Raw genomic sequence first — 15434 nt, forward strand, 5'->3', positions numbered from 1 at the left:
TGCTAAACAAGGAGGGGATTATTCATGAGTTTTCTGGAAAAGGGGTGGGGATTTCCTGGAACTGTGGGTTCCTTTCCTTCTTAGACCATATAGGGTAACTTCTGGACATTGCCATGGCATTTGTAAACTGTCACGGCACTGGTGGGAGTGACTTTTAGCATGCTAATGCATTATAATCAGTGTATAATGATCAGCGAGGATGACTGGAGGTCACTTTCACCACCATCTTAGATTTGGTGGGTTTTGGCCAGCTTCTTTAGTGCATCCTGTTGTTTTTTTTTGTTTGTTTCTTTGTTTGTTTGTTTGAGAAGGAGGCTCGCTCTGTCGCCCAGGCTGGAGTGCAGTGGCGCAATCTCGGCTCACCGGAAGCTCCACCTCCCGGATTCACGCCGTTCTCCTGCCTCAGCCTCCCACAAAATTGGGACTACAGGCGCCCGCCACCACGTCCGGCTAATGTTTTGTATTTTTAGTAGAGACAGGGTTTCACCGTGTTAGCCAGGATGGTCTCGATCTCCTGACCTCGTGATCCACCCACCTCCGCCTCCCAAAGTGCTGGGATTACAGGCGTGAGCCACCGCGCCCGGCCTGCTGCATCCTGGTTTATCAACAGGGTCTTTGTGACCTGTATCTTGTGCCAACCTTCTATCTCATCCTGGTCTGAAAATGCCTAAGCTCCTGGAAATGCAGCCCCACAGGTCTCATTCTCATTTCACCCAGCCCCTATCCAAGATGGAGTTGCTCTGGTTCAAATGCCTCTGACATATCCAGTGCAAGGGGGGGCTAGGGAATGAAAGAGTTTTGTTTTTTTGATTTTACCAAAAACAAATTGTGAAGAGGGTTTTCAAAAGATTTTGAGCATCATGTCATGACTGAATGCTGGGCTTTTTGGACATTACTGCGAAGTGACTCTGCTTCCTACTCAGAGTAATGTGGCAGGGAATTCCCCAGCTTAGGCAGGGGAATTCAGCTGCTCAAGGTCCAAAAAGTAACAAATGCCAATAGAGGAAAGTACTCTTATTAGGTCCATTTTACAAATTGGAAACAGAAATGTCCTAGACATTTAGCAACTTGTGTAAGACCACAGCCCAAAGAACAAACATTCGCCAAGCCCTCATATGCATAACCTCCTTTCATCTTTACAATTTTATGTGGTAGGTGTCATTGCCCCCATTTCATATAAGAGAAAAATGAGGATTATAGAAACTAATTAAAAGCTAAAGATCCTGTGGTACGTGCAACCCTGCCATAATCTGCCACGCCCACCCCAACGCTTCCTTCCAGGGTACCAAGTCATTTTATAGCAGAACTCTCCAGGTCTCCATGCGTGTCTGTGTGTGTCCTTAATATCTTGTCCTACACAAAATTCAGTGATCACTGGATATATTTGGGTATCTGTCACTGAGCCTCACCTGTCTGCTTTCCTACTACAGACTAACTCAGGTCTTTTCCAGAGTCCTCCTGGGAGGCTGAGATTTCTGGGCCCCAGTAGGTCTAATTATCTAAGAAGTAAAGGGAAATGGGGCAGGGATTGGAATGGCCTGGAATCGGAAGCTCTGTCAGTATGCAAATAACTTACTTGTATGCAAATAATTCCAAGGAAATGGAGCTGGGTATCCCTTGTTCAAACATTTTTGTCTCCTGTGAATGATGCAAATTACTTTTGGTACATACAACCCTCCCTGTTTTGTGGCTAGATTGAACAAGTTTTTAGCCTTTCATTTGAATAGGTTGACCCATGCTAGACAGTGATGAAGAGGACAACAAGACACAATGATTCCACTCCTACGAAGAGACCCAAGAAAACAGTAGCACCGATGCACCAGGGAACCTGTTCAGAAATGTTAGTAGCAGCACTGTTTATAGTAGCTCCAAAATAAAATCAATCTGAACACCTATGGAAGGAAAATGGAAAAATTAATCGTGTATGTTCACTCAATGAACTATTATAGAGCCATGAAAATGAATGAGATACTGTTACATGCATCAACATGGATGAATCTTGTTAAGTCCAAATGGCGATTCCTAGAAAATGATATATAGTACAGTATCTTTTAATAAAGTTAAAAAATCAAGTAAAGCTAAATAAATTCATGTTACATGTATTTTTAAATCCAAGGAAATGATAAACCATAAAAATCAGGATAGTGGCCAGGCGTGGTGGCTCACACCTGTAATCCCAACACTTTGGGAGGCTGAGGTGGGTGGATCAAGAGGTCAGGAGTTCAAGACCAGCCTGGCCAAAATGGTGAAACCCCATCTCTACTAAAAATACAAAAAATTAGCCGGGCATGGTGGCGTGTGCCTGTAATCCCAGCTACCCAGGAGGCTGTGGCAGATAACTGCTTGAACCTGGGAGGTGGAGGTTGCAGTGAGCTGAGATGGTGCCACTGCACTGCAGCCTGGGCGACAGAGTAGGACTCCATAAAATAATAATAATAATAATAATAATAATAATAATAATAATAATAATGATAGTGCTTTTTGTTTTTTCTTTTTTTGAGACGGAGTCTCCCTCTGTTGCCCAGGCTGGAGTGCAGTGGTACAATCTCGGCTCACTGCAAGATCTGCCTCCCGGGTTCACACCATTCTCCTGCCTCAACCTCCCGAGTAGCTGGGACTACAGGTGCCCGTCACCATGCCCAGATAATTTTTTGTATTTTCAGTAGAGACGGGATTTCACTGCGTTAGCCAGGATGGTCTCGGTCTCCTGACCTCATGATCCTCACACCTCAGCCTCCCAAAGTGCAGGATAGTGTTTTTGTGTGAAGGGGAGGCAGAAACATGGGCTAGGAAAGGAGCATACGGTAAGATGTAGGTGTTGGAAATGTTCTAGGTCTTGGGTTCAATAGTGGGTTCGTGTGTGTTTATTATGTTATGAATAAATACATAAATTAATAAGTGCCATACTTGGGCTAATGTTGACAATGTGTCATGATCAAGGACTACGATTAATTCAATTCTAGTCATTCAATACCTTAAATGGAAGACAGAACTAGAGAGGGAGAAGCCAACGGAGTTAGCCTTCCTTCCTTTTTTCCTCCTTCCCTTCCTCCCCACCTGCCTGTCTTTCTTTTCTTCTCCTTTACCTTTAATTATTCCACAAACATCTACTGTCTGTTGACTGTATACACTGCGCCAGGCTGAGAACTAGGAACACTGGGATGAATCAGACACAATCCTGCCCTAAAGAGTCACCATGCAATGCGAGAGTCTGACAATTCCTCAAAGGTTTTCAAGGTGCTATGACAAATGTAAAGCAACAAGGTGTGGTAGGGCTTACAGAAGGGGCCCTTAACCCAGCCTGGGCTATTTGGGAAGACTGTGGAGCTTTCTGCTCTGACAAATTAGCAAGAAGAAAATGTGGTTGGGGGTGTAACATGTATAAAAATGAAAAAGACAGCCTTGCCCTTGAAGAGCGCATATCTTGGGGTGAGGGACAAGAAAGGAGGCCACAACAGTGGGACTTGGGGTTGTGAGAGAGGCAAGCACAGTCTTGAGATGCACATAGGAGGGCACCGTGCTGTACCTGCAGTGTTAGGAAGGCTTTCTGGAGATGACATGTATACAGGCAGAGAGACAAAGTATGAATTAGAGTTACCTGGAAAGTCTGTACCAGAAAGAAAGGTAAGCATGTACAATGGCCTGTGGCAGGGAGAAAGAGCACAAAGGAGCTCAGGGGGCCCCAGTGTGGCCTGGCCCAGAGTGCAAATGAGAGGAGGTGAAACTAGATGAGTAGGCAGGGAGCCAGATTCCTTGAAAAAGCATGACCATTATCCTGTGGGCCATGGGGTACCTCTGAAGGGAGTGGCAAGGATGGTTTTTCCTTTATGAAGAAAGCCCAGCAATAGAGTAGAGGTGAGGGGGCTGCTTTCGCTGCTGGGGAAAGAGATAGTGATGTTTGGGTTGTAGAGAGGAACAGAATTTGAGAGCTGAGCACCTGATGGGCAATGCCGCATGGCAGACTGGGCTCAAACAGGATTGCTCCTGAGGGGTGGGCAGAGGACATTCAGACCTCACACAACACAGATCTATGTTGCCACAGACCTCCTTGAAGCAAGCTTCAAGCTCCAAAATTTCTCAGAACTGAAAGTTTTTCCTCCAACTTCTGTAAAACCAAGGTAAGTACTTTTGCAAGACAGAGAAGGAGTCCAAGATTTCAATAGCTAAAAACTGGGAAGTAGACTGTATACCATGTCTTGTGGGAGCAAAGGCAGGAGGAGTGAAGGTCACAGCTTTGCTTTATCCAAGGGGTTCTGGACTCCTGACTCCAGCAGCTCCCTACTGCACCTTCTGCCCCGGGCATTACTCCGCCTTAGTCTAAGAATCCCACGAATGCTACAGAGCTTGGTCTACTCCTGAGAAGTAGAAGGAAAAAGATTTATTGTGCACCTACTACACGACAAGCTACAACCCACAATTGTACTCTGGAGACATTCTTCTGTTCCTGTTTACAAATGAGAAAGCTAGGACCCAAAGGCTTGGAACTGAGATTTAAGCCCAGAGCTGTCTGACTATGCTGATGCAATACTGCACATTCTTTAGAGCAATACTGTGGCTAGTTTTTCACGGGTGTAGTTTTAGACTCACTCTTGGACAGTGAAGAACATTTTGTATTAGTTATCTACTGCTGAATAACAAATTGCTCCAACATTTAACTGATTAAAACAACAAACATTTATGATCTTACAGTTTCCATGCATCAGAAATCTGAGCACAGGTAGTTGGTTTCGGTGATTCACGATCTCCCGTGAAGTTGCAGTCAAGGCATCACACAGGGCTGTAGTCTCCTATGAAGGCTCAGGTGGTGGGGGGGGGCAGAGATCTGCTCCCAAGTTCACTCATGTGATTATTGGCAGGTCTCAGTCACTCACCATAGGGCCTCTCTCCACAGTGCCACTGCAGGGTATGGCAGCTGGCTTCTCCAGGGGGGTGATCCCAAAAGAGAGCAAGAGTGCATGCTCAAAACAGAAGCCACAGTCTTCTTATAACCTAATATTGGAAGGAACATCCCATTACCTCTGCTGTATTCTGTTAGTGAGAAGCAAATCAGCAAGTCCAGCCCATACTTTAAGGGAAAGGGTTTACACAACGGAGTACATACCAGGAGTCAGGGATCATTGAGGGCCATGTAGAAGCTGCTGATCGCAATCTAAATAATTTTAGTAGCCAGGCTATCCTGGCTTCTCCCCAAATGGCAAGTTGTATCCCTTGTTATCCAGAGGCTGGAGGATTTGGGAGTCTGCAGGGACACAAGAGGGCCCTGTTTTGGGCCACTCTTTTGTGCCTGGGGCATAATCTCATTGGGAAAGGCCAGTGTGGTGAATCTAACTAGAGCCCCCAAGGGAGAGGGGTGTTGTTTTCTCAAATTGTGGCCACTGCTCCCTCCCTCCCTTGTCCTTGAAGCTACTGTGATGCTTCCCAGCAAAGAGTGGAAGCAAAGGGCATCCTCCACACACACACCCAGCCTGTCAACCAGATTGGTAGAGAAACCATCAGCATGAACATCTTCTTTAAACTTTCCTTTGCTTCTGAGCTTCTTTCCACACATTTTCTTTTCTTGCTTCCCAGCCACATCCATAACCCCCACAGTAGCCCACAGTAGAGGTGCTCCAGGAGCTTGTCAATAGGAGGTAGGAAGGAAAGACACCAAGTGTGGATGTAGGTTAGCACTGCCACTTAGGGCAGTTCAAATGACATTTACTGTCCTCAGCATCTATCCTATGCTGGTGCAGGCCATCCAGAGATGTGTGAGGTACCTATACTTGCCCTCCAGGGGGGACTCACAGTTTTAGGAGCGGCAGACATGCAAACAATGATGAAACGTTAGAATAAGTACAATAAATACGTGTCAATACATACTTTTGTCACCTCATCATGGTTATCTTAGTTCATAAAGCATCATCTTATGCTTAGACTATTACAATAGCTGCCAACCTGGTTTCCTCCATCCATCCATCCACTTGGCTGCTAAGAGGTCTTTCTGGAATGCAAATCCAACAACGTCACTACCCTGGTTAAAGGCCTCCTCAAGTGATGGGGAAAGTCAAGCTCTTGGTACAGTACCCACCCAAGACCCTAGATACCATCCATCCCTACAGCTCCATCATACTCCCTCTGCTCATAGCACAGGCTCTGGGCTGTGATAGGTAGCTCTCCAGGTGACCATGTTGGACCCCTGCCTCCAGGAGCTAATTCATGTAGACACATTTACTAGGAAACATTCCCAGTTGCCTTTTTCAGTCTGACAAATTCGCCCCAGAACCTCTCTCAAAACGTTTCCTTCACAGAGTTGGATTGTCTTTACTTGTTTTCCGTGTCCTTAATGAAATGGGCACTCTGCATCTACTCTTTGCCTCTTACCTGGCACAGAGAGGGATTGGGTCAGCAAATGACTGCGTAATGGACCTGAAGTCAATTCTGGGAGCACAGACGAGGGCCACCAAGACAAGAACTTTCAATTTCCCCAAGGAAGCGCAGATACCAGAAGCTCCCCGGCGGCTTCTGTTTTGGCCACGCCCTTTTCCTCAGCGCTCAGTTCAGGCTCCCAAAGACGCGGCCCACCATCAGCGCTGGTAGAGCAAAGAGACCGACTTCCTGCGCCTCGAGCGGGCGGGGAACGCTCCTTGAGCAGGTGCGGTATGAAATTGGACTTTAAGTGATGAGTTGGAGCCTAATCTCAAAAATAAAGTGTGGACATGTGTGTGTCCGAGGAAGGTGGATATTAAACCACCTTCTTTTCCTCCCGGCTGCTATTTCCCACGTGCGTTGAGTAAAGGCACCAAAGCTGCCTAGTGACTGGGTGTCTACACCCCGTCAGGGGCACCCACCCTGGCGCTCCAGGCGCGCTTGAATGAATCCGGGAGGACCCGCGCGCATGAATGAGTGCGAGAGCTAGAGAGTGAGCGCGCGAGCGGGCGGGTGAGTGAATGGCGACCGCGCCGCCGCCTCCGAATAGGGGCGCGGGCGCGGGCTCCACTTCCCTCTCCCGCCAGCTGGTGGCCTCGAGAAGGTGGCGGCGCCGGCAGCGGCCCGGGCTGGGACGGCTGGGGCGCGGGATGGTGGGGGAAGGGGCGTTCCCGGCGACCGCGCCTTCCGCGGCTATTGGATTAGTGGCCTTCAGGGATGAGCTCAGCCAGATCGGCTTTCAGCTGCAGCCTCCGGGCCGGCCGGGAAGGCGGGGAGCGGGCGGCGGCGGAGGAGGAGGGGGAGACGGCGGCGGCTGCAGCATCCAGAGCCGGCCGTGGCGGCCAGGGCGCCCCGCGCACAAAGGCGCCCAGCCCCAGGGGAGGGCGATGAACACACCACATCCCGGGCCCGGGCCCCAGCTGCTGCTTCCGCTGCGTGCGCTCAGGGCGCTGGGGAAGACGCCCGGCGCGGCCCGTGCGCCCTGAGCGCGGGACTCGTCGCCCTCCGGGTCAGGCGCCAAGCTTCCAAGCGGCTAAAGCGCGGGCCTTGGAGGGCCCCCAGGATCGCCTCAGTCAGGCGCTTCCCCACTCCAGGCCCGACCCCCGGCTCCTGAGCTCCAACTTCGCCAAGAACGCTCCTAACTCCAGGCCATCCTGCAGCGCAGAGGGGGCGCTGCTGCCGGGCATCAGCCGTGAGGACGCTCCCCTGGCCGTGGGGAGAGAGCGGGCATTTGCGGGTCGCTCGGGCGCCCCTGAGTGGGCGGCGGCGGCGGCAACAGACTCCTCTCCGGCGAGTCTAGGACCTGCCAGCGCTGGGGATTCTTCCCGAAGAGGCGCTTGCCCTCTCTTTTATGGTGAGTACTCTCCAGCTCCTGGTGAGGGGCGCGCGGGGGCCAGGAGCCTAGATCCGGCTGCACGGACTTTGTGCGGGTCAGCACTCGACACAACTGGCGCTCCTGGCGTCCCAGTCCCCGAGAATTCCTCTCTGCAGGTTTTGGCAGTTCGAGAAGGTTGATTTGCGCGCAGCCCTGGGGCGTTTGGGGCCCGGTCCTTGGTATCATGGGTTCTAAGCCCTTTGCTTCTCTGCGTAGTGGACAACGCACAAAAAACTGCCACCCGATTCACCCGCTTGGGTTTAGATCCGGGATCCGTCACTCACTGGCTGGGTGACCTTGGACAGGGCGCCAAACCTCTGTTTCTTCATCCATAGGATGGGAATAATTGTTCATGTTTTATAGGGGTATTGGAAAGATCTATGGGATGGTGCTCGTAGGTGGGCATGTGCCGGGCACACAGGAAGCACTCAATCATATGTTAGCTAGTATTATTATTAGCTTTGCGAGCCCAAGCTTGTTATCCAACTTTCCGGAGCTGCAGCAGTTCCCTCGTCCATGTAATGGGGACAATAATTCCTGGGGATCTGTTCGTCCGGGGTATTCGGAGAGGTAGAAGTAAAGCACGGGTCACGCAATAAGCACCGGCGGCTGTTGTTACCGTTTATTCCTAACGCTGGGGCAGTGAGGCTGGTCTCCTGACCCGAGAGCGACTCGGGGACCAGTTCCTGGCCTTGCTTGAAGACAAACTTGTCTATGCTCGGGAAGGGAGGGGGTTGGGAGCTCAGGAAACCCTGGGCGCGGGGAAGGAGGTAGGGGGCCAGAGCCTTGAGCGCGGCAAATGTATCCGCCCTGGTCGCTCTGTACGCGCCAGGGGCTCCAAGCCAGGAGGGGACGTCGAGCCCCCGACCTCTGACTGGCTGGAGAACCGGGGGAGTGGCTGCTCCCGCCAGCCCATGGCCAAGCGCAGGCTGCTGCCGGTAGGAAGGAGAGGAGGGCACTTCCGTACCGCTGTCGCGAGAAGGTGGAGAGCTCTCAGTTCTGGAGTCAGGCTTGTGTTCGAATGTGTCTCCACCAGCAGCTCGTGGTGTGACCTTGGGCAAGTTCTCTAACCTCCCCCAGCTTGGTTTCCTGGTCTGCGCCCCACCCTCGGGGGTTTGGGGGATGAAGATCGGAGTTCACTTCTCTCAGACTCTGAGCCCTTTATCCTCCCACCCACTCTGCCCCCCCCCCCCCGCCCCCTACCCCCGCAATTTGATGAGCTTAAGTCTGGAAGACGTGAAATGTGTAAAAGCATGATATAAACATCCTTTACCCAAGGGCATATTCCTCTGAGACACATACCCTCTAATTTATTCCATTTTTAAAACATTCTTTAAAAATCGTAATGAAAAGAATTTAAGCCACCTCTGGCAAACCACAAACAAAATCCAACTTACTGGTCATTCTACCCAAGTAGCTCTCCAGTTTGTATTTCTCATTTATTTTAAAGATAGGTTTAATGATATAAAAATAAAGTCTGCAGTGAAAAGAAATCACCAGAAACAGTCAAAAGATATATGGCAAACTGTCACATATAACATATGCCACTCCTATCACAACAGGCTTCTCTCTTTAAATATGTAAAAGATTCCTGAGGTCAACAAACAAAAGATCAAATGGGCAAAGACACAATTTATATACGCGAAATAAAATAGAAATGATACTAAAACATATGACAAGATGCGTTATCTCAATAAGAAAAATGCAAGTTAAAATGAAAAGGTTTTGTTTTTAATGTATCAAATTAGCAAGTAGTCATAACCATGTATCAGAAGCATCTTTAAAAAATGTAGATCACATTTCTCCCTAGCTCAAGACCTCCTTAAGGCTGCCACAGAGTAAAATCTAGATGATCCCAGGGGTCCTCAGGTCTGGTACTGCCCTCCTCCACTTCTTCATCACCATTTTCCTCTCCCCCCAACCCACTCTCATAGCCTTCTTGGTTCTACTCCAATACTCCAAAGGCTCATTCACTTGCTGTTCCCCCTGCCTAGAATATTTTTCCTCCTACTTTTTCACACAACTGAAACTTCCTCGTCATTTATATAGACCTGTCCTTGGAAGGGCTTCATTTCTATTCCAGAAAGTGGCCAAGCAGTAGTGGCCAGTGCAGAATTCCTTGCCCTTTTGGGGAAAGACCTAGTACAACTCACCATACGGGAGTTACTTGATTTCCCCTGAGCTGCCCAACCTGTTGTCACACATCCATGCTCTCGCAAAGTTTTTTTCTCTGTTGATACAGGAGTGAAGGGTCTCGGGCATGAAAATCACAGGGTGCCAGGCCCTAGACCGAGGTCACCAGAAGTCTCTGCCTATATATGTACTATATAAGAACATAGTATGTACTCTTGATTTATGTGAACATGACTATCTGTGGCAAGAAAAGATCAACTATAAAAAATTCAAAAACCAGCAACACATTTTTAATCAAACATGGCTCCTACATAAGCCAACTAATTTATTTGCTGCTGATCAGTTCAAGAAATAGGGATTTGTTTTGAGGCTATAGGAAAAACAGTTGTGGGTGGCGTGTCCTTTGGGAAAGACAGTGGTATACCTCAAACCAGTTAATCATGAACTTTGTGAAACTTTAGAAGAACTTTCCTAAGCAGTGCTGATTGCATGTGATTTTTGCTTTACACATGGAGTTCAGAACTTACTCCATTTAAAACGTATACACCTGGTGGCTCATGCCTGTAATTCCAGCACTTTGGGAGGCCAAAGGGGGCGGATCACAAAGTTGGGAGATCAAGACTATCCTGGCTAACATGGTGAAACCCCATCTCTACTAAAAATACAAAAAATTAGCCAGGCCTGGCGGTGTGTGCCTGTAGTCCCAGCTGCTGGGGAGGCTGAGGCAGGAGAATGGTGTGAACCCGGGAAGTAGAGCTTGCAGGGAGCCGAGATCGCACCACTGCACTCCAGCCTGGGCGACAGAGTGAGACTCCGTCTCAAAAAAAAAAAGAAAGCAAACCATGCAGGAGGTGTAGAGTGGCTAGTCCTTCTTCAGTCTGACAAGCACTTCTTAATGTAACCAGAGGTAACAGGTACAAGGCTGTGTATGAGTACTGGAGATAAAGGCTGGTTGGGTGCTGGCTCCACCAAGAAATGCAGATGTGGTGCAAGAGATAGCGGCAGGAATCAACAGCTAAGAAGAAGACAAAGTGGGATGGAGGGCAGAGGGTGCAGTGGGACGTAGGGAATAGGACATAATGGGGCAAAGGGAAGAGGATGCAGTGGGCTGGGGGGCTGCCATGGAGGGGCGTCTGGTTCTGCTTCTGCTAGAAGGGGTGGGGCAGTGAGAGAATGTCAGCCAGGTCACAGAAGATGGGAAGGGTCCCAGGATGTGCTGACGAGGAGAGTCTGGCATGACGGGTCTGAGGTGGGCAGTGATGACAGGCAGTGTGGGAGAAATAAGAGCAGCCTAGAGGTCCCCTAGGTTCCAAGCAAAGAGGTGCAGCTTCTCTCTGGAGAAACCACCTAGAGGGTTGAATGAAGAGATTGGTGGGTGTCTTGGTCAAATTTACCTGTTGGCAGCATGGAGAGGGGGCTGGCGGGCAAACACTGGAGTCAGGGAAACTCGCTAAGAGACCAGTGAGGTAATCCAGGCAAGGTCTGAACCAGGGGAAAGGTGACAGGGCTGGGTGGTGGGAGCTGAGAGACAGGATCTATGGCAGGAACAGTGACATGCAGAGGAACCTGGTATGTGAGAGAGGGAAGAGGCCAGGCTCAGCCCAGGACCTACAGATTCCGAGGTACCCATGGACCACAGATGTCCCACAGGGCTGAGAGTGTGGGTGTGCCCATGGTAGGAGGCTTATGATGGAAAGAGGTCAGCTGGCCTTACAAGGTCATTTGAAAGAACACCTATGCAGGGCTGGCTAGTGGCTTCTAGTAGGTGGGTTTTGTGCTGAGGAGAGTTAAGGCAGCACTGGAGACCTGGCTTGAGAGTGTCTGCAGGGCGCTGGAGATGCAGGTCATAAGAGAAGATGCATGGAGAGAGAGAGTGAGAAGCAGAAACTGAAGTTGAAGCTATGGACTTGGGGGTGCCCCACTGATGGGGTAGGCAGGAAGACCCTGGAGCCAGGAGGATGCAGGAAAGCTGCTGTGGTAAGCGCTACACTTCAGTGTGCTTATATGTGTGGTGGGAGATGCTGGAGCAGTGCCAAAGTCATCCATCTGGGCTTTAAAGTTGTGAAATGTCATGTGTGGTGAACTGGAGCTCTGCTTTCTCCAGAAGCAAGTGGGCCTGGGCCCGGTTTGCTGGCCACAGAGACATTGCACCTGTTGTCTACCTTCAGGAGATATCCACCTGTTATCTGCATTCTATGAAATGTGCAAGTTGTACAGATTCCTGGGGCTAGAGCAGCTTCCTCCCTGATCCTGCTCCCTTTCTCCTCTCTTCCTGTCATCCTCTCTCCTTTCCTCCTTAGTATCTCAAAAATGCCTCCAGAGATACTGTAGGCTTAACAGAGGGATCTTCAGAAATCCCAGCAGGTCCCTATTATGACCTAGCTCAAGCCAGAGGCATGAATAGTTCTGCTTTTCTTTTAGGCATTCTGTTTCCAGACAAGAGTTATACCAAGTGGGGAAAGTTCATCTTGGGAGGTAAATGAGGGGTTGGACGCAAACCTTATCATGTTTTCATCATCGTTTTCCCCAGAGGGCTTCATTAAATGGCACCCTTCCCATCTTCTCCCTTCATGCTTTGACCCAGCCCAGACATGCTGGGCCTCAGGGAGGCCAGCTGCCCTGCAAACAACCTCCAAATGTGCCTGGGGCAGGCCTCTGGGCACAGGAGCAGCTGCAGTGACCAGGCCGGCCTGGACTGCACGTGGCCTCGCTGGCTCAGTGGTACGTCTCTTTCAAATGACCTTGCAGAACTTGCTGCCCTGGTCACAGCCTAGCAAACCTCCTTCATCCCATCCGCTGCTCTCCTTGCTGGCTGACAGCCCAGCTTGCACCTTGGGGGCCCCTGGCTCAGTCACGCGTGGGAGGATTCCCATGGAAACCCCAGGAGAAGGAGAGGCTCAGGGAAACCTCATTGATTCTCACTCCAGGAAGACAGGCGTGAGATGATTCCACCTGGAACTGGACAGATGGCTCTCTTTGTGAGCTCTTGGGGAAGAAAGGGCTTGCCCAGCCAGTTGTAGCCTGAGCTCCATGTGTCTATAGCAGGGAAAAGCTAATGAACGCCTATGAACAGAACCTTGGGGGTTCTTCAGTTCATTCATTGTTGGTGGGTTCATTCTGAATGAGCATCTTTAATAAAACAGCCTCCCTACTTAATATTTGCACAAGAAAAGTCTTAAAAACATTCCAGTTAAACTAAGGTCAGGCACCTATCATCGGTACCTTTGCACAGAGCTAAAAATTGAAAAATAAAGACAGGAAATAAATAGTCTGAGCTCATAGTGCTCTGCATTCCCAGTTCATTCTTATGTGTTGGTTCTTTCCAAGGCAGTGTATTGCTTTTCTTCATTTGTTCATGCTTGTGCATTCCATAGACATTCACCCACCACTTTCTCTAAGCCAGACCCATGGGGACTCTGATGAGGGAGACCCAGCCCCTGCTCCCCAGTTGCCCCAGTCCGATGGGAGGGAGGCAGCCAAACAGACATCATGTCCCCTTGTGATAAGTGCTGTGGTGGGCACAAGTACAAGGGCTGTGAGAGCACAGGGGGCTGGGGAGCTCCCCAGAGTCACTAATATCTAATATCCTGAAAGTCTCAGAGAACCTGTGGAGGATTTTGAGCAGGAGCGTGATTAGATCAACTTGGTACTTTTACAAGTGCTGTAGTATATATTTGAAAGGTATGTGCAGTCTATAAAGGAATTCCAGTGGTATCTAACTGGATTTCTTTTTACAGTCTTTGTCATTATTCAGATCTGTGGCGGAGTCTGACCCCTTCGGTGTAGGCTCTCTCCCTAAGGGAAACTGGTTGAGTCTTATGCTTTTCAGCAGCCTGAGATTCCCAGGCCAGCATCATTACTGCTGGCTAGATGAAAGAAGGAGACTTGCCTCCACCTCAGCTCCAGCAAGTCCAAAGCCAGAGGCCACACAGAGAAAAGGGCATTTCACGCAGTCACTACCAATCCCCACAGCAGTCATGTCTTCTTGCAGGCCTCGTGCCCGTTGAGCTCAGCCAGACAGGCCTCTGTGGCTGTGATTTTGGGTCCCAGGCCTCTGAAGACTGTGCATCATATTTTTCAAACTAATGAGGTTCCTTAAACAGTGTGGCATTGCCACTTCGTGTCTCCTCATTCCCCTGTCGGGTAGGAACATCTGCTAGGGTCCTGGGAATGGCAATTAGCAAATTAGAGTTTTTGTTTTCTTGATCAGCCATGATTGAAGCCCCAGAGCAGATCCTTCCGGATAATGTCATTAAGCATCCCCATCCAAGCATGACGTAGGAAATTAAGTTTGGTTTTGGGGGAAGAGACGGAGGCACCCTTTGGCATTCTTCAGGATGCTGGCTGCTTACGGGGTTGAGAGATGATGGTATTCCTATCAGGAAGGTGGATTTTGCTGTATGTCCCGTGTGCCTGGCCCAGTGCTGTGTGCTGTGGTGGAGATGAGGAGAGGAGAAATGTGCTAAGTGGCCACTCCCTCTGGCTGGAGAGAGAAGGCAGGGATGAGCCTGAGTTGGCCACTGCTGTGCCCCTCGCTCTCAGCTGCACAGTGCCCGGCACTGTGTTCACTAAGCATTTTTTGAACAAATAAATGAGGGTTGGAAGCAGGGAAGGATGCAAAGCAGTAGCTAATAAAGGAGCAGACTGGATACAGCCAAGAGTCAGCTGCTCAGGAGTGGGAGTCCAACTGTGATAGTGGCATTACTGGGCTTCATGTCCCCATATCCTGACTTTAGCCCTGGCACTTTCTCTGCTTCATCCTCTGAAAAAGAACAGAGCATGAGCCCTCCCTGAAGCCCACAGTCCATCTGTGTGCTCTGCCCCATGTTCAAAGTACCAGGCTTATGTCTGGCATGGAGGATGGGACAGTGGCTGGGAGCACAGAAGTGCTGGTGAAAGCTTCCTGCCATCAGAGGAATGCCCTCAAGGTAGAAAAAAGCAGAGCAGTAAGGCCTGAAAGATGTCGCCCCTGACTGACTCAAGGGTGGACAGAGGTACAGGGCAGGCCCCTGGAGGCCTACTGGATCAGGGCAGGCTTCCTAGAGGAGGTGGAACTCACTTTCATGGACTAATTATCTCTCAAAGGCTCCACCTCCAAATACTGTCACACTGGGACTTTGTGTTAGGCCATTTTTGCATTGCTATAAAGAAATACCTAAGACTGAGCAATTTATATCAAAAAGAAGTTTAGTTGGCTCAAGATTCTGCAGGCTTTACAGGAAGCATGGTGCTGGCATCTGCTTGGCTTCTAGAGAGGCCTCAGGAAGCTTACAATCATGGCAGAAGGTGAAGGGGGAGAAGGCATGTCACATGGTGAAAACAGGAGCAAGAGGTGGGGTGGGGGGAGGTGTCACACACTTTTAAATGAGCAGATCTCTCTGCAGAACTCAGTCACTATCCCTAAGACAGCACCAAGCCTTGACAGACTCGCCCCCGTGACCCAGACAGCTCCCACCAGGCCTCACCTCCAGCATTGGGGATTACAACTCAACGTGAGATTTGGGCAGGGACAAATATCCAA

General features: G+C 49.7%; 1 protein-coding gene across 2 annotated transcripts in view; it reads left to right on the plus strand.

The window, feature by feature from the left end:
* The first annotated feature begins 6535 nt into the window (after positions 1-6535).
* SPSB4 (splA/ryanodine receptor domain and SOCS box containing 4) overlaps positions 6536-15434 on the plus strand; it is an 89668-nt gene continuing 80769 nt past the window's right edge. Inside the window, exon 1 of one of the 2 annotated variants that reach the window (XM_023192127.1) lies at positions 6536-6631. The gene's annotated coding sequence lies outside the window, so the exon portion shown is untranslated. Of the gene's footprint in view, positions 6632-7134; positions 7760-15434 lie in introns of those variants that run through there. The other variant, XM_023192126.2, reaches the window with a different exon arrangement.

The sequence above is a fragment of the Piliocolobus tephrosceles genome, chromosome 2, assembly GCF_002776525.5.
Source record: "Piliocolobus tephrosceles isolate RC106 chromosome 2, ASM277652v3, whole genome shotgun sequence".
In the NCBI taxonomy this organism is placed as follows: Eukaryota; Metazoa; Chordata; class Mammalia; order Primates; family Cercopithecidae; genus Piliocolobus; species Piliocolobus tephrosceles.